The 19,754-nt window shown below is 42.8% G+C and overlaps 1 protein-coding gene across 7 annotated transcripts in view; it reads right to left on the bottom strand.

Moving 5' to 3' along the window:
• LOC110834979 (uncharacterized) overlaps positions 1-19,754 on the bottom strand; it is a 147,916-nt gene that overhangs the window by 74,520 nt on the left and 53,642 nt on the right. For 5 of the 7 annotated variants that reach the window (XR_015536624.1, XR_015536623.1, XM_087354252.1 and 2 more), the window contains one exon: positions 1,006-1,086. The exons of the other annotated variants lie outside the window; for them this stretch is intronic. The gene's annotated coding sequence lies outside the window, so the exon portion shown is untranslated. The remainder of the gene's footprint in view (positions 1-1,005; positions 1,087-19,754) is intronic. 7 annotated transcript variants of the gene reach the window in all.

Genomic DNA, 19,754 nt, shown 5'->3' with positions numbered 1-19,754 from the left:
ACCCCACAGATAAAAGTCCAATGGAGTGAGGTCCGGAGACCTCGGTGGCCACCACGCCCAATCCCTCGCTGAGGGCACTGTTCATTGAGATGATCTCTAACTCGATGGGAGAAGTGCATAAACGACATTTGTTTTCTTGTATTCAGTGGTACGTCTTCAAGGGGGCGTGGCAAGTGTCTTCTTAAGGATCGCCGATATGAAGGTCCTCTTAGACGCGATCGAAGCAATTCCTGCACAAATTTTAATTGAAAATCTTTGCTGGAAGCTGGATTCACTTTGACATAAAGTCAATTCATTGAATGTTATTTTTGGCTATTATTTCGAAAATGGAACATTTAAAACTCCGTGTTTATAGGAACATTTTTTCTAATTTCTTATCCTGGAACACGCACACGAAGTTTGTAAACATACTTCTGACTCACCCTGTATAATACGATGAAACCGAATAGTTGCTCAACTCGCCAAACAGCCTGCTCATTCATTAAGGGCGACCAATTCACAACACCTCATTTCCTGACCCTCCTTAACTCTGCGCCAGATTATTCGACGTCTTTCGGTCATTTTGTGCGCATTTGTCGTCTCTATTTCGTGCTATATTCGCTGCCAATCATACTACTTGCATTTCGTTATCCCAATAGCATTTTTTAGAATAAACGCCTACGAGACAATTCTTAACACGTAATTTGATACGAGAATTACGTGTAAAGCAGGAAGTGAATCAAATTCAACTTTTTGGATTGCCTCTGGACAAACGCGTTGCATCTTGTGCCTTATAAGTTGTTTCAAACTTGGAAAAATATATTTTTAAAAGGTAAAATTCTCGAAATCTACTCCTTGGATGAATGCAGACAGATTATATTCCACTTTTGTGAGGAAATTGGTACTAAACACAGCTTTAAAATCTCCAGAAAATATTTTAATCTTTCTAGTTCTGCTTTAAAAAAAAAATTCGAGGCGTATCTTTTTAAAAAAAATGGGGATAGAATCACATTAGTCTGTACTCACCTACAGCCCACAGATTTTCATGATCCACAAATCCACTAGAATACGAAGTGACAGGGCGGAGTCTCCCAAAAGAGCCAGCACCTACAAACACGAAGCACACGCTTCAAAAAAATGCAGCCTCGGAGAATTCTGTGCTCTGACAACACCGACATTTTAGTATTTGCGAGGCTAGAATGAAGGAGAATCCATATTGAAAATCAGTCACAAAGAAGCTAATGAAACCCCAATATAACGTCAATCACCGCGTTCATAAGACCCCAACGCTGTGCCATATCCACAGCCGCCTGAATCCAATCCACAGACTCACATTCTCTTTCATTAAGATCCATTTTAATATTGTCTTCTTCCCTACGTTTTGTCAGTGGGATTTACAACTAAAATTTTGTATGCATTTCCCCCTATCTGTGTCTTACATGTCCATTTTAAACAGTCGGTTGATATTACAAATTAATTTGAACCTGTCCCCCCGGATTACAAAGTCGGACTCCAAAAAACTCGACCACGACTTTCGATATTAATCTTAACACCTTGAACCTAACCTAACCTAACCCCACCTAACCCAACCCAACCCAACCTAAAATAACCTAACCTAACCTAACATAACTTAACTTAACCTAACCCAACCTAACCTAACCTAACTTAACCTAACCCAACCTAACTTAACCTAACTTAACCTAACATAACCTAACGTAACCCAACCTAACCTAACCTAACCTAACACAACCTAACCTAACACAACCTAACCTAACCTAACCTAACGTAACCCAACCTAACCTAACCTAACCTAACCTAACCTAACCCAACACAACCTAACCTAACCTAACCTAACATAACCTAACCTAACCTATCCCAACCTAACCTAACCTAACTTAACCTAACCCAACCTAACCTAACCCAACACAACCCAACCTAACCTAACCTAACCCAACCCAACACAACCTAACCTAACCTAACCTAACCCAACCCAACCCAACACAACCTAACCTAACCTAACCTAACCTAACCTAACCTAACCTAACTTTTATAAAGCATGTTGGCAGTGCGCGACTGTCAGCGCAGTCAAATAAACCTCGAAGAAATATAACAAGTGGAACGCTGAAGATAAAACTGCCTTTGGGTTTACACGGCGTGAAGCAAAGTCTCAAGAACTGCCAACTTCTTCAGCCGTCCGCTGGTGTCGCGCTCCAAACGTGTCTTGAGAAACTTTCAGGTCTCAAGGTTATCTGGCTCCGGACTCACGGAACGAGTTGACGGAAAAAAAATTCCTTCACTCGCGCCTAGAATTCGAGATGAATGACAATGGTGTCGATAAACAAACATTTTCCGATTCGGAGGACGATCAATATTCGACAAAAGCTTTTCGTCCGAAGCTCGGTCCACGTACAAAAGCATCGAAGCGTGTAGTTCCGATTAATTCCGCACGGATCGCCACAATGTCGCACTACCACGCGAAGCGTGTACAGGCAAGTCGAAAAGCACAGTAACTGCTTCAGGAGAAACAAACTTCCACAATAAGTGAATACCAGATTTTAACAGAAAGCTGAGAAACGTGTAAAATTTAATAGAAATCTCTGATACCAAATTTAATAGATATCCGTTTAGCTGTTTCATGTGGACACACAGATGGACAGAAACGAATGGTAAAAACAAGTGTCTCTGTTAAAACGAGTGTTATGAATTATTCCGGAATCAAAACATGTAACTGAAAATTAGTGTAACAGTCTAAAGCCAGCGTTTCTCAACCTATGGTACGCGAGCCAAGTAAAAAAATCAAAAGATAATATTAACATACATAAGTTTTACATTTTGTTATTGGTACATTTAATGTGGTAAATTAGAATTGGTGGTACGACAGCTAAAATAAGTGACAGTGGAACCACGTTTCCGGAGAATTAGACGTAAATACGTCTATACGGAAAGGAAGTTTATATATTGGCTTTATTCTAAATATTTCCTTTATACATTCTTTACAATTGAGTAAAGTTTGATTAAGACTGCTTATTTAACTTGAATTAATTACGCTTAAGATGGGTCTGTGGTAGCTGAATGTAATGTAAGGTAATGTATTGTAATGTATTGTAATGTATTGTAATGTATTGTAATGTATTGTAATGTATTGTAATGTATTGTAATGTATTGTATTGTAATGTATTTTAATGTATTGTAATGTAATGTATTGTAATGTATTGTAATGTATTGTAATGTATTGTAATGTAATGTAATGTAATGTATTGTAATGTACTGTAATGTATTGTAATGTAATGTAATGTTTTATAGGTAATAACAATGCTAAGTAAACAGATGACGTTTCCTAGGTAACATAACAATGAAGTTACACTTTTTCGTAACACATTTTTGCCGAATGACACTGACCCTAAAATATAGACGTATTTACGTCAAAATGCTGAGGACCCCTGTTCTAAGCTACTGATATCGTACTTAAGCAAGCGATGAATAAATATAAGAAATAAGAAAAGTGTTTCACCCCTAGGTCCAGACATCCCCCATGTGCGAGAGACCAAGTTTGACACCCAGACAAATAAATGACCATATCAGGGTTGCTGGTGGGGGGGGGGCATGACGTTCGTACAAAGAGCCCACTCGTCGTTCTGCCCTTGCAAAGGTCTCAGTATCTCGAGTGCCGCTGGGATTACACACGTACAGTCTATCAATTTACGCGAGACACACACGGGAAGTGGCGGGGGCACGAGGGGGGAGGAGGAGGTGATTAATGACGGGAAACAGGAACGAAAGGCAAGGCGTTTAGGAATTTCTCGGCGCAGGAGAGAAAAAAATACATGAAAAGTCATGACGTAATCATGTGGCGCGTATCCTACACCGGAAGGCAACTTTCAGTTCGCCTTGAAAAGACGATGTTGGCAGCAGTGTGAGAGCGACGCGAACTTCCTTTGTATTCATTGTATCTGGAGCACCACTAGCGGTAGGTAAACTTGGACAGATGTTTTATTGTTCAGTGTTGCAAAGAAGAACATTGGTCAGCGGTCCTCAGGAGCGGATCACCGCTGATGATGCATTCTGGGCACTGATCACGCAGTAGACTGAACAAATGAACTTCATTCATCGAAAAATATTCTCTCAAGCACGGTCACTCGATGTGTTTCACCGAATATGACAACGAAATAAATCTCTAAAGAAGTCTTCACCCCCCAGATTCGAACCCACAACATTTCCAGTTTACTATCGTAGTTCGCCCGCCACGGTGGTCTAGCGGTTAGAACGCTGGCCTTGTAATCCTGGGGTCTAGGGTTCGAATTTATAACTTGTGTTGGGCAAGGCCGTGGTCTAGGCAACACGGAGTTTTCCTCCGTGGCATCCCAACAATTACTCCATTCACACACAGAAGAAGGCAATGGCAAACCACTTCTGGATCATCTGCCAAGAACGTACATGAACAGGTCCCAGTCCGAGAAAAGGATGGAAGGATCCTGTTCATATGGACCTGTCGTCACACAGAACACTAAATAATAATAAAAAAATATCGTAGTTCCTGTAACCGCTTCGCCGAAAAGAATTCTGCCTTCCACCTGTCCTTTTATCGTCTTTACTTCCCGAGTCACATAAAATGACGTCATCGGAAATGGAACGAATATCCCTTGGTTCTTATTTCCGCTCCTATGTTCTCTGCCTAGTCTCAAGGGGTAGGCGTGCTAAGTTTGGTGAAAATCGGTTTATCCCTTCTCGAGCTGCAGTTTCAAGTTTGCATGAAAGATTATACCAGAGTTGAACCGACGTGCTGAATCACCCGCTGTAAGGGAGTCTTCTTACTCAAAGACACGGTTCCCCGGTATTATAAGACAGCAACATTTTAATAATATCACGGGAATTTAAAGTAAAAGTGCATATTTTCGAAAGTTTTTAACGTTCGAATGACTCTTTTAAGGACACGCGGGAAACTACGTGTTTTTTCTCTCCAAAGTTTCATTGTCTTACGCGAATGTCGGTTTTAGAACACATTTAAAACGTGTAAAGACACAGTCATAACCCCCTCACCCCACCCAAGTCCCTTTCCTGTCTTATCCTAACCCATCCATCAGTTAGTAGTTTCACTGCCCGCCGCGGTAAGCCAGAGTGGCGCGCGTCTCTCTGACTCATTTTCGTCGACCTTGAGGAGCGCTTTGGAGTACATCGATGTCCGAAAGGCTTTTCTCACGCGACATCGCGCAAGACACTTTTGCGATGTGATCGTCGTAGCTTGCTAAGGAAAAAACGTGTTCCAAAAATAATCTTAGATAATTCTCACGCCTAGTTGCAGCCAGGTTAGCGGAAGGACGCGGATATTAAGGCGTTGTGGCCAAGGGGAGGGGGAGAGGTGGCCCGTGGGGGCAAAGCCCCTCGAGTCCAGGCCCCACGAAGCAAGTATCCTGGCGAAAGGCCTGGTCGACAAAGCACCAGGGGTTAAGTAATCCAAAAGTGGACAGAAAACCCCTGGGTGACGTAATCTCAGAAGGCAGACGCCTAGGGGTGTCCAATTCCGACACCGACAGCAGAATTAAGAACTGCAAGAATAATGGCTCTATTGTCATGCGGGTTGCCTGTCTCTCAGGAGAAACACGGACGGACCCATGAGACGCTCTGTGAACTGAAGAAGTGGGAAATATATTAAATAATGAAGAAACTTTTTCTTTTCAAGACGCTGAGTACGAAGTCTTCTGGGTTGTAGTGCCGTGTAGCCTGGTAGAAGTTTACAGACGTTTCGCAGGTGCTTGCTGCCTCCATCATCAGGGACAGAAGTATTCTGGCCGTGTTTTGTTGTAGTGGTGCGCTACGACGTGCTGTATTCACCCCTCAGAACTTTGCGTCGCATACAGAAACCAGTGGACGAGGCTTTCTACCGACAATAGGAACGAAGATGCATTCAGACGTCGTAATAAAATTATGGCTCACATCTGCACATTCCCCGAGCGTTTGCGGTGATTAAAGATATTTTATTGTACAAAATTAAATAAAATATAAAAAAAATCTCTAAACACGCAGAATCTTAAAATTATTCAGTTCGTATATAACAAAAAAAAAGGTATTTTTGAACGGAAAATAACAAACACAGGCCAAATGCGTAGCGTACGTGCAAACAGTGCTCCGACCTTACGAGGAGGACAACATACATTCCACGCACTATCTACCACTTTAATAATATCACGACTTCTATTTAATTTCTACGTACTTATGGCGGTGAAGTGTAGTGTTTTCTTTGCGGTACGGACTCAGCGTTAACCAGTTGTGCGATGTAACGGTGAAGTGTGGTGTTTTCTTTGCGGTACGGACTCAGCGTTAACCAGTTGTGCGATGTAACGGTGAAGTGTAGGGTTTTCTTTGCGGTACGGACTCAGCGTTAACCAGTTGTGCGATGTAACGGTGAAGTGTGGTGTTTTCTTTGCGGTACGGACTCAGCGTTAACCAGTTGTTCGATGTAACGGTGAAGTGTGGTGTTTTCTTTGCGGTACGGACTCAGAGTTAACCAGTTGTGCGATGTAACGGTGAAGTACGGTGTTTTCTTTGCGGTACGGACTCAGCGTTAACCAGTTGTGCGATGTAACGGTGAAGTGTGGTGTTTTCTTTGCGGTACGGACTCAGCGTTAACCAGTTGTGCGATGTAACGGTGAAGTGTGGTCAACTTCCCGTCGTACTTGGTAAAAACCATCTCTTCCTACCTCGCTGACCGGACATTCCAGACATCCTTCCAGTCGGCCATGTCCACACGTCGTACCATGCGGGCTGGAGTTGTGCAGGGCGGAATTCTCTCCCCTGTGCTCTTCAGTCTGTATGTCAACGACATACCCACACCGTCCCGCCACGTCGAGTTAGCACAATACGCGGACGACACGGCTCTAGTAGTCACGTCCCGTAGCCCAACGCTTCTCGTCAGGTATCTGGAGACCTACCTCAGTAGACTTGAGCTCTGGCTCAGGGCCTGGAGGATTGCTATCAACGTCTCGAAGAGCACCGCGGTTCTCTTCATTTCCGCGAGAAGACACATCCAACAGCCCCGAGCAGTGCAGTTCCTCGGACAGCCGATCCAATGGGTCAAAACAGCACAGTATCTGGGGGTCACCCTTGACGCCGGGCTTACTTGGTCGGCGCACGTCAACCAAGTGGGAAAGAAGGCAGCGCAACGATTAGGTGTGCTAGGCCCGCTTATCAATAGGAGAAGTGGCCTGTCAATCAGGAACGGTGTACTACTCTATAAGCAGCTCATCCGTCCCATAATGGATTACGCATGCCCGATCTGGAGGTCAGCTGCCCACAGCCACGTCCAGAAGCTGCAAGTTCTGCAATCCAAGTGTCTTCGAATTGTTACTAACGCGCCCTGGTACGTTAGTAACAGGCAAATACATGAGGATCTGGGGGTCCCTTTCTTTGCCGACCACATCAGAGCACTAACTGAGAGGTTTGACTCGAGGTTAGCTGGTGTGGGGAACCCCTTAGTTCGGCAACTCGGAAGACACTCGTGCCGAATGAGGGCTGCCAGAGTTCACCCAAGGGCAACCGAGGGCGACTGATGTTCAGCAGGCCAGCCGAAGCCATCCCCAAAAGACGGCCAAGTCAGCACAACGAGTGGTTAGACTACTCGGCTACCCTGACTGAGGTTTTTCGTGCTTTCCTCAGTTGTAAGGCGAATGCCAGGGTATAACTTAATAGGGGCACGGCCCGCCACCCTTCCCCCCGATCATGGAGGCCATCAGCTGAAGTGATCTTCCCCCCATGCCGCAGAGGCCTTCAGCCGAAACGGCCCCTCCCTCTCTGGGTTCATACCCCAGAGACCCAACCAACCAAATTCCTTCGACAACTTGCCTGACAGGATAACCTCCCATCAGCAGCAACAAATCCCAGTTTGAATGGTCGAGGCTCCCGCCACGACGAAACCCCGTTAGCGTTAGCAAAATTTCCGTTCTTATATTACGACCGTTTACCATTTCCAGCAATGCGTCTTGTGCGCAGGAATGGTTTCACCTAGGTAGGGACGATGCTTGCGCTTGCGCAGGCCTCTGCCCTCAGTTAGCTTCTTTGGTTGGTTTGGTTGGTTGGTGAAGTGTGGTGTTTTCTTCGCGGTACGGACTGAATTTTTAAATATTATTTAGGCCAACTTCGCCTTCAAAGCTCCGCAGCGAAGTACCTCCCCTGAAGATCTTTGGAGCAACCATCCCCCGGGTAAATGAAGCCAAATACCTTGGCGTCATCCTGGACCGCAAACTCACCTACAGATCACACATAAGTAAAGCAGTGTGCAGAGCCAACCATAGGCTCAGCCAACTCTACCCAATCCTTAACAAGTCCTCCTCCATCAACATCAACCTAGCACTTACAATCTATAAGACACTCCTCCGCCCAATAATAACGTACGCGGCCCCTGCATGGGGACACGCGGCCAAAACTCACATTAGTAAGCTCCAAGTTTTTCAGAACAAGGTGCTCAGAATTATAACGAAACTCCCAAGGGTAACGTCAATCGAAATTTTACATGAGCAAACTGGCATGGAGACGTTCCGCAACCATGTCAGGAAGCTGGCAAACAAATTTTATGCTAAAAGTCAATTAAGTGAGAACTCCCAAATTAGGCAGTTAGGTCAATATGACCCCATTTATGAAAAACACCAGCGACCGCGGGCCCTACTAGGGGGCTGATCCTGCACGTACCCAACAAATTGCAAGTATTTAAATAAAGTAAAGTCCATTTTGGGAAAAACCCTACTGATTTTAGCCAGCCGTTCATCGGAGGACGCTCCAGCGGAACTCCTGCCATGGACCAGACCACGAAACCATCAGCTGAAGAAGACCACGGAAACACGGATGACCTGCATCCATCACATTGTGTTGTATTATTACACCAAATGTACCTGACTTTATCAATAAAGCCCATGGCACAAGTTAGGGAAACCTAGGGGTCGTACTAATCTCTCTTTTGTCTGCCGGACCGCTGGCTAGTAGTCAGCGCGCACCCGGAAGGTCCTGCGACCGGCCATCTCGACACAGGTTTTCCTTGGTTTTCCTCTGTCTTCAAGCAAATGCTGAGATGGTTCCCAAGTTCCAAGTTGCCACTGCAAGCTTCTCATGCAGCCCTCCCGACTTAAATTAATCAAAATTTACCACCCCTTAACGCCGTCAAAATTTACCCCCCTCCCCTCAGTAGGAACATCTAAATTATATATTAAACTTCCAAATTAATAGCCTCAGCTTTCGCTAATACAAAGTTCAAAATTCCGCCTTTTATGCCAATCATCACACTAACGCCTTCACTCTTACTTTATCCTTAACAGAAGGACGAGCGGGCATTGCCTGGGGACCTTCTAGCTATAAGATGCTCTTTCTCCCCCCCAGATATCGAAGTGTCTCTCACTTCTCCCCCACCAATTTCCTTTTTCTCTCTCTCTCTCTCTCTCTTCGGCTTCAAAGGGCCAATATTCAGTATATTTAAACTACATCATTATTCACGTACATATTCAAAGATAAATATGATCTGTAGTTGATATCGTGTAGTTAAATAACACACAAAATTGTCTACATCTGTCGCGCCTTTAACATTTAATATCATAGGCCTATAAATTTAATTAACTTCTCAAGTTACAAAAATACGTGTATTATATTCCTCGTGGTTGTCTGTCTGTCTGTGTATCCAGTTTCATAAACGTGACGTTGAAAAAGAGTGAGGGAATCACGTGATTATGCGTTTATCCAACCAGACAGCTCACCCGATCAAAGGTCATTAATCCCAGACCTTATGTGACGTCACTGGCGTCATTATCATCATGTTTTGGTGCAACAAGTAATCTCTCGCGAAAAATAATGTTACTAAAAAGACGTATTCACTGCTTTAAGTAACTTTCGATAAGTATCGTCCCTACACGAATTCAAACTTAATTTATCAGCTTTAAGTGTGAATAAAAAGAAATCTTAAGCTAGCAGGAGACAGAGAGGCTGGATTTTACAGCGTCTTGAAGTCCTTGGAACGGGGCCCTTCCTCGAAAGTTAGCAGACATTGATCTACGCAAGCCTAAACTTCACTATCATTTTCTCAAGCGCATGCCAGAACAACTGAACCACCTGAATCCAGTCTACATTTGCATCCTAATACGAGGTGCGATCGGAAAGTTTCAAGACTGCGCCTATAAAAACCCCGTACACTTATCTCAGGTATTAAATTCATCCATCACCCTCGAAGTAGTTCCCCTGGGAGTGAACACAACGATCCCAGCGCCGCTGCCAAGCCTGGAAGCATCCCTGGAAATCTTTCTTTGTCAGCCTGTCAAGCACCATCTGCGATTCTGCCTGAATCTCTTCTATCGTCTCAAATCTCCTTCCCTTTAGCTGAATTTTCATCTTTGGGAAGAGGAAGAAGTCACACGGAGCTTAGAAAGGAAGTTGGGGTCGGTTCTTGCAAGATCTTTGAGCTCCTGACAAACGAGAAGTCGATTCTGCTTCTGGTCCTCAGACAGGATGCGTCGCATGTGGAGTTCTTCCTTTAGAATCAGCTGACAGGTCCCATAGCCTATCCCAACAATGTCGCACAAGTCGTTGATGGTACGACGTCGATCTTCGTAACATTTTCGGGCGTTGTGCTCGAAGATGGTCGTCCAGAACGCTCGTCATCATCGACAGAGGTTCGGCCGGCCATTTTTAAAACGTGAATGCCACACAAAAGTTTGCGGACTCCCCAAATGCTTGCTTTAGCATTTCATAGGTTTCCGTAGCCGTTTTGGCGAGTCTTTGGCAAAATTTGATGCACACGCCATTCCGAAATCGCAGGAGGGTCGGTGTAATGCACTACCAAAACGTCCGTAACTAAGAAACAGATGCTAATTCGATGATGCCGGCTGGCACACTGATTCACTATGAATGTAGGCCGCACCCCCTAGCGGCAGAAGCTCGTACTACATCCGGTTCGCCCTCTATTGACACAGTCTTTAAACTTTCCGATCGCACCTCGTACATTCCTTCCATCTATGTCTAGATCTTTCAAGTGACTCTTTCCTTCAGGTTTTCTGAACGAAATTTTGTCTGGACCATATTTCGTAATCAAAGCCCGTCTCATGGCTTCGACGCAGCGGTGTGAGGCATTGGGGGGGGGGCGGAGAATGTCTTAAGTAACCCCAAGAGACAAGATAATTACGATTTATAAAAGAACTTGCTCTCGAGGGGATTCTGATACAAGCGAATGTATCACGTAAGGGAAGTTCTGTTTCTACAAGGAGAATTAACCCCCCCCCCCCGGGCCCTAAGTACTCAGAACACGAAATGGCTGGATATAGAATGACGTGTATAATTAATGAACTGTTACAGACCAGAACTGACGTAGACTGGCTTTGGTGGGCAGAAATGATCCGTGGGGCTAGTAAACATGTGATGAGGTAAGCAAACAGAAATTTCCCAGAAAATTATTTGAACTGATGCGAGGTTAAAGGGACACGTGACACGCATGAGAGGCGTCAGACATCGGAATATGAATTCATTATTATTATTATTATTCCATCTATTCGCCATTTTATAAGGAATTTACTTCTATGTACCCGAGACAAACCCTTCCCCTGTGGTACATAGTGCAACAGCTGTTTCCGAAATACATTTTGTTTTTAATAATTGTTACACGCAATAAACAGATTTCGCTTGAGGCATTATTATATATTTTACTTTCGAATGATCTATTATTATTACAATTATATTAGTGTTCCCTAGGTGGATTATTTGTTTTTATTTATGTTTAAAATTGTTTCTTTTTTGGGATTCCCTGTATTTGGATGTTATATTTAATACTGTACATGTATAAGTTTAGTTAATCTGTTTTTGTAATATTTTTTATTATTATTTCATTATTATTGTATATATTATCAGTGTTTGCCTGTTGTTGGCAAACACGTAAATAAATTAATTGAATTATTATTATTATTAATATTATTATTAAAAATTCTTTATTTTGATCATATTTTATGGTATTTAATCTTAAAAGTTTTGTCTAGTTTTTAATCTTTATCGTTCTTTTAGTATTAATGAATTGAATTATTATATTACTTTTGCATATTAATTAGCACATTTTCTTTTCAATCATCTCTCAATAAGGGAATTGAATTGAATTATTATTATTACTAATATGATACATTTTTATATTTAGTCTAGATTTTGTATTTATAATGTTTTACTTTTATTATTATTGAAATAAATATAATCATTGTATAATATTTCATCCTGTACTCTGGTTTAGTGCTTGGCTGTAATTGGCTGTTGACAAGCACTTAAATAAATGAATTGAATTATTGTTATTGTGGAAAATGTGGTGTTTAAACATTCAGCTTCTCTGTTAAATTTACCGGACACAACCTAAACATTTCGCATCGCCGCCATGTTTGCAATTGCTAAGTCACTCATAAACTGTAGATACCTTTATTACGTAGGTTGGTGGGTTGGTTGTTATAAAGATTTTGCAGTGTTTGTACGAACCTATTCTGTGTTTTGAAAACTACCATCTTGACGACAAAAAAATTCTCTCACAGAATCGTAAGCAGATGTAAAGCTTTAGTTTGTACATCCCTGATATTCGCGCCGTTTTTCTTCAAGTTGTGATTATGAAGTTCTAAAGACTTTTCAGCACAAAGGAAAGTTGACAAAGCGGAAAGGAGTTCACTGTGTGTGGGGAAAAGAAACGCATTCATTTTCCGTAAGAAAAGCCGCCATGTTTCCTGAACTTTTATAAATGGAGTCGAGCTGTAGGAACTCGTCTTACGTAGTTCACGATAATTATAGGCCTCCTGCGGCCTAGGATAAGTTACAGCACGGAATTTGTGTATTCTACGGAGATATCAGCTGGCAGCTTTGAACTTTGGCTAATAAACACGTACGCGCAGATTGCCAGCAATGTTTATCGGCACGGCCACCTAACTGAGCGGTCTTAAACAGCCGGACGGAGCAGATGTCTTCCTCAAATTCTACGGGAAACAAATCTTAATTTGAGTCCACTGAAAAAAAAAACAAATCCTGAGTCACATGAGTCCAGTCCATATTCAATCCACCCTGATTATCAACACCCATTTTAATATTATCCTCTCATGTATGATCAGGTATCCCGAGTGGTGTCTGCCTTTTGCATTTTGATTAAATACATGTGGGGCTGCGTTCAAATGAAGAATTTCACAGTGACCACTCTACGCAATGGGATCGTGGGTTCGAATCTAGCTGAAGGCATCGTGTAGGTCCAAGGAGTCATGTCAGCTGTCGAAAATCATGGTTAGACGGCGCAAACAGTAGAGTCACAGGAAGGAAAATATTAAAACATGTAATTATGAGGAAACATTAAATATGAGAAGAATTTTTGATACAGATTTTCTTTGTAAAATGGCGGAAGACCCACTTGGTTTTTAGATAGATGCAAATGGAAGGTGACTTGATAATGGAAGCTACTAGTTGCCAACAGAAGCTTCTTTATTGCCGATTTAAATAGTTCTCACTACTGACAAACATCATGTCAGATTGCAACGTGTAAAATTGAGGAACACTAAAATAGTTCCATGCATATGGCGAGCTGATGTTTTCCGAAATGTGCGTATTTTTCTGTAATATATTATATATAAAGCATTTAGTTTGAGGCTTGAAATTCATGACGTTTTTTCAGTGCGATAGAATTAAAGACTAGAAGCTAACATGGAATAATTGCCAATAAAGCGTCAAATAAAGTGAATTCGTTTCTGCGAAAATACGTCACCAGCTAACCGAGGTCCTTTATTTACAGCGGGATTTTTCAAACGTTTTAATAGGTTACTATACGAGGTGCGATCGGAAAGTTTCCAGACTGTGTCAATAGAGGGCGAACCGGATGTAGTACGAGCTTCTGCCGCTAGGGGGTGCGGCCTATATTCATAGTGAATCAGTGTGCCAGCCGGCATCATCGAATTAGCATTTTTTTCTTAGTTACGGGCGTTTTGGTAGTGCATTACACCGACCCTCCTGCGATTTCGGAATGGCGTGTGCATCAAATTTTGCCAAAGACTCGCCAAAACGGCTACGGAAACCTATGAAATGCTAACTCAAGCATTTGGGGAGTCCGCAAACTTTTGTGTGGCATTCACGTTTTAAAAATGGCCGGCCGAACCTCTGTCGATGATGACGAGCGTTCTGGACGACCATCTTCGAGCACAACGCCCGAAAATGTTACGAAGATCGACGTCGTACCATCAACGACTTGTGCGACATTGTTGGGATAGGCTATGGGACCTGTCAGCTGATTCTAAAGGAAGAACTCCACATGCGACGCATCCTGTCTGAGGACCAGAAGCAGAATCGACTTCTCGTTTGTCAGGAGCTCAAAGATCTTGCAAGAACCGACCCCAACTTCCTTTCTAAGCTCCGTGTGACTTCTTCCTCTTCCCAAAGATGAAAATTCAGCTAAAGGGAAGGAGATTTGAGAGGATAGAAGAGATTCAGGCAGAATCGCAGATGGTGCTTGACAGGCTGACAAAGAAAGATTTCCAGGGATGCTTCCAGGCTTGGCAGCGGCGCTGGGATCGTTGTGTTCACTCCCAGGGGAACTACTTCGAGGGTGATGGATAAATTTAATACCTGAGATAAGTGTACGGGTTTTTATACGCGCAGTCTTGAAACTTTCCGATCGCACCTCGTAGTAACCCTCCGAAGTAAATCTATTATAAACAAAAGTGACCATTTAAAACGCCAAAACTCAAGATGAAGGATAGAAATTTTGACACCCCTGGAATTGTTAGAAATGAGGCCGTAATAATTACAATTACAAAAGAAATTTGCCGTTACAACATTACATCCTCAATAACTCACTTGCAAAACCTGAATATAGACGAGGAATTTTATTATGTAAATTATAAGCTTTAGAACCAACCCCTCAGAGTTCTCTCAACACGGAGAATATTTATGAAGCAATTCCGGACAAATTTAAGTTGACTTACGTGTTACTGAAGGGTCGTCGTGAATTAGTGTACAAGAGAAATCATTGCAAAGACTAAATTAGCATCTGCAAGCTGCTTAACCCCCCACCCCCGACCCCCCATGAAGGGTATTTATAGTTCCACGGCAATCAAAACAATTTTAATGGACGGGAGTAGGGAATTCGTATGTTAACAGCAACTTCACATGCAGCGTTTGCAAAATCCTCGTTTATTAAAATACGAAATGTGACGTCATGACGTCTCCTAGTAACGTTTCATAGCCCAGAACACACTGAAACTTTCATTAGGAACTTATGAGTGGATTTTGATTTGAGAACAAACGTGTGGTTAGTTTAAATCCACGCCTCGTATCAAATACGAAATTTCTGGTGGGTTACATCGCTTGGAAATCGCGTCCTACTGGAAACCAAAGCAACTGAAACTTCTGTTTAAAGGATTATATTCATAGCAGAATAATCGCGTGTTAACACGTCAACAAATTAATTCTCTCCAGCCTTCGAATTCCTAGAAAGACACGATCGACTACAAATGTTTATAGGGGTGTACAAGTCGACCAAACGAAATGATGACTGATAATCATCAGAGTCGATGATTTTAATTACGCAGAATCCGCTGTACTCCATCATCGCATTCGGAGTGAAATGCAAAGTCTCCTGCGTTAACAATACACACGAATCGGATCAATAACCTCGTAATTCAACTTTCGATCGATCAGACAAAACACCTGTTTCCTGTCGCTGACAAAAGCCGGACTCTCAAAATACAATCTCACAATTACATGGAATACGAGGCAATCCGACCACTTCGAACCCCAAAGTCCGATGTCTTTTATTTATTTAGTGTTCTGTCTGACGACAGGTCCATATAAACAGGATCCTTCCATCCTTTTCTCTTCTCGGACTGGGACCTGTTCATATACGTTCTTGGCAGATGATCCAGAAGTGGTTTGCCATTGCCTTCTTCTGTGTGTGAATGGAGTAATTGTTGGGATGCCACGGAGGAAAACTCCGTGTTGCCTAGACCACGGCCTTGCCCAACACAAGTTATAAATTCGGGCACCGCCGGGAATCGAACCCGAGACCCCAGGATTACAAGGCCAGCGTTCTAACCGCTAGACCACCGTGGCGGTCCCGATGTCTTATGCAACATTTTGTAACGCACCAGAGGGTGAAAAGTGTCCCCCCTCCAAATCCTCAAACTGGAAGACCACCCCTTGTCAGCTGTCCTCGACTGCTTCTTAAATATATCCGGAGATAAGACTCCTTACTTCGTAGCCCGAGGACGCCCCATACAGACCGCGGTAACATGGGTCTTTATTATCTACATAATATTGGTGTTATTAACATTATTATTATTATTATTATTCCATCTATTCGCCACTTTATGGGGTTTTTACTCCCATGTACCCGAGACAGACCTTGTCCCTAAGGTACATAGGGCAGCAGATATTTCCGGAATACATTTTATTCTTAATACATGTTACATGTATTATATAGTTTTATTGTGAGGGACGACTACATATTTTACATCAGCGTCTTTCGAAAGATGTATGAAGACCCCAAAATGGCGGTCTTCTGAAGTTCCCTGACGTCGTGTTCGCCCGAGATGTTGACCAAATATTTCCTGAGTGACTTGGAGACAGTTCCAGTTGCTCCAAGAGTTCTATCTCTTCTGATTTGTTGGTTCCACTAAATAGTTATTTGGCTATCCTGACTTGTCTCCACTGTCTTCGGAGATACTGTCCATGTATTATTTTGTTCTCCCACTTATTATTATTATAATAATATGTACGTGTCAGCGTCTGAAGTGGTCTCCTGTCCAATAAAATCCACGCCTTTAATCATTCACTTGTTTTGCGTTCGTCCTACGTGTCACGCTCATCGGAACGAGGTCCGTTGATACATGCGCAGTCTACGCATGCGCCGATCCCTGCCTGGGCAGTCCGAACGCTCCAAATAGCTTTGATGGAGAAGATAACATCATCATCATCACGTCCATAAACAATTGGAACTGTATCTGCGTAGTTCTGCTTATTGCTAAGAACACAAACGTAAAATTCAAACGTTTATTTCTGTATTCTGCTATCCTGTTTCATTCGTGTGTCAGAAACCGATTGTTGATAGGACATTACCGTTGCAAACAGAAAGCCTTCGTTCTGTATTTACATTGTTTGCTGTGAAATACTGAATGTAACAGGCCAAATCTTGAAGACGACAATTCACAAAACGTAACCTTAATCGTCTTAGATTATCAAGGACACAAATGCATCGGCTATGATCTTGCGGGCTGTGAAAAGTTCAGTTTAACGACTTGATTCAAAATAGGTTAGGTTTAAATGCAACACGAAGCAACCGATAATAATTTCGCACTCGGATAAAAAATATTTATACCTCTCAGTGCAATGAATTGCTGAAACGGACTTACAACAATTCAATGTCTGTTCCGACATACACGGACAATCCGTTGTTAGCCGCGACAGTCAAAACACGTGACAGTCTGACAGACTCATTGCCGCATTTACAGGCGCAAACAACATAAGAACTGAGTACGTGGCACTCAGCAGAATGAAAAGGGGAAGACGACATTGAACTATATATCTACAGGTAAGTAGGAAGCCACGAGGACACAGCAGAGAGACGTTTGACTGTACTGCCTAATCCGTGATAAGAGAAAAGGATATTATAAATCGTAAACTACGAGCATACACGATTGTGTACACATCGCAGAACACTTTAAGGGGAATGGAAAGGAAAGTTCTGATGATGTGAGGGAGGTGGGAGAAGGGGCGGGTAGTGGCGGAATGGCAATTTCATCTGCGAACAATGAAACTAGAAGCAGGATACTTTAATATATCCAAGTGCTTGAGCTGTGAAGGTAACTGCCGACGAAACAGATTGAAATAGCAAATGGACGTTTACACTAGGTCTTGAATCTGACAATGGTTTTAACGCATCACGGTGGTCTAGCGGTTAGAACGCTGGCCTTGTAATCCTGGGGTCTCGGGTTCGATTCCCGGCGGTGCCCGAATTTATAACTTGTGTTGGGCAAGGCCGTGGTCTAGGCAACACGGAGTTTTCCTCCGTGGCATCCCAACAATTACTCCATTCACACACAGAAGAAGGCAATGGCAAACCACTTCTGGATCATCTGCCAAGAACGTATATGAACAGGTCCCAGTCCGAGAAAAGGATCGAAGGATCCTGTTCATATGGACCTGTCGTCACACAGAACACTAAATAATAATAAGATGAGGTGGTCTAGCGGTTAGAACGCTGGCCTTGTAATCCTGGGGTCTCGGGTTCGATTCCCGGCGGTGCCCGAATTTATAACTTGTGTTGGGCAAGGCCGTGGTCTACACACAGACAGAATGACGATATAAAGACAAATAATAATATTAAATTAAGTTGTGAGTGAGCGAACTAGATTAAACTGGCTCAAGATAGATTCCAATGGTGGGATTTTGTGTTGGCGTCAAAGTAATTCTGTGTTCGATTAACCCTTTTATAAAGTCGATTAATTTCCGATCACCTGATTGACTATCACGTAGATTTTTTTAAGAATGAATTCGTGCTATGCTGTTTCTTAGATGGGGCAAGTTTTCCTTGAGTTAGAAAATAAATAAAGCCAAGTCCTCTTTAAGTTTCTTTGCAAGAACGAGACATGCCCTCCTGTGCACGTGCCATCCGACTGAGATTCCAAACTTCCTTAGTGGCGGTCACCGACTAGCCAACTCCCATATCGACTATCGGTCGCCCAAACTTTAAAGCGCGTCCTCCCCCACACCTCCCCTAAACCCCTCAACAAACACTTTGAGTTGGCAGTGGGGGAGGGGGGAGACTGTGTTCCTGAGATTTTGAAACTGCGAGTGGGCAGGTTAAAGTTACAACAGACACATCCACGATGGCTGTACAACGTTATGAATGACACCGAGAAGCCGTACATCTAAATCCTGAAACAATATACAGGGCGTTCAAAAATCGGCTGATTTTTTAAACGGGAGAACGAACGCTCAAACATGACGCCTGACAAACGGCAGTCGATCGGCTTCCCCATTCGCGGTTACGAATAATCAGAAATCGATTTTCTTTTATGTTATTTGAAGACCGGAATATGAATATAATCTTTAATGATGAGATGACAGTTTTCGTAACATCGTGGCCTGGTAAGGGTCACACCAGATACCGGGAAACACGAACACTTAATTCTAGGAAATTTAAAGACAGTTTAACAGCATTTATGCTCCAGATGCCATTCAGTCAAGAGAGATTAATGTAAGGTATATTAAATTGAAGGGCGTAGGGGGTGGTCTTTGTAACTACGTTCCCTCAGTATAAATTACATTAAATAATTAACTTATAAAAGTACAGACTGCCGCTCTATCTAATTTGACTCATAATTACAGATGGCTTCATTTAATTAAGATACAAGCAAACAGGGTTTCGAAAGTGTGGTAAAGAGTTTAGTGTTTCAGATACCGAATCCTTCCTTCTCTGATACCAAGCGGTCAGCATTTGAACAACGCCAATAGTTTCCTTTGCGATAAGCATTCAGTCACTCAGGTAGTCCAGAAATTTTCCGCCTTCAATTAAAGTCGAATGTTCATCACCGTGTCTACAAGAACACGCCACGGACTATGCCAAATTTTATCTACAACCTCACACACTACTGTTTCAAGATCGATTTTAATATTATTGTCCCACTAACAAGCATGTTCCGAAGTATCTTCATAAACTTTTCCATGACTGTAGACATTTCTCATTTCCCCGTGCGTGCTACGTCTAATTCCCATCGCATTATTTAATACCATAGCCGTAATCTGTGCCCTAAAATCTA

Source organism: Zootermopsis nevadensis, unplaced genomic scaffold, assembly GCF_977971745.1.
Source record: "Zootermopsis nevadensis isolate Lab colony 2312 unplaced genomic scaffold, Znev_1.0 Znev_ptg000023l, whole genome shotgun sequence".
Lineage (NCBI taxonomy): Eukaryota > Metazoa > Arthropoda > Insecta > Blattodea > Termopsidae > Zootermopsis > Zootermopsis nevadensis.
This window is presented reverse-complemented; position numbering and strand designations above follow the sequence as displayed.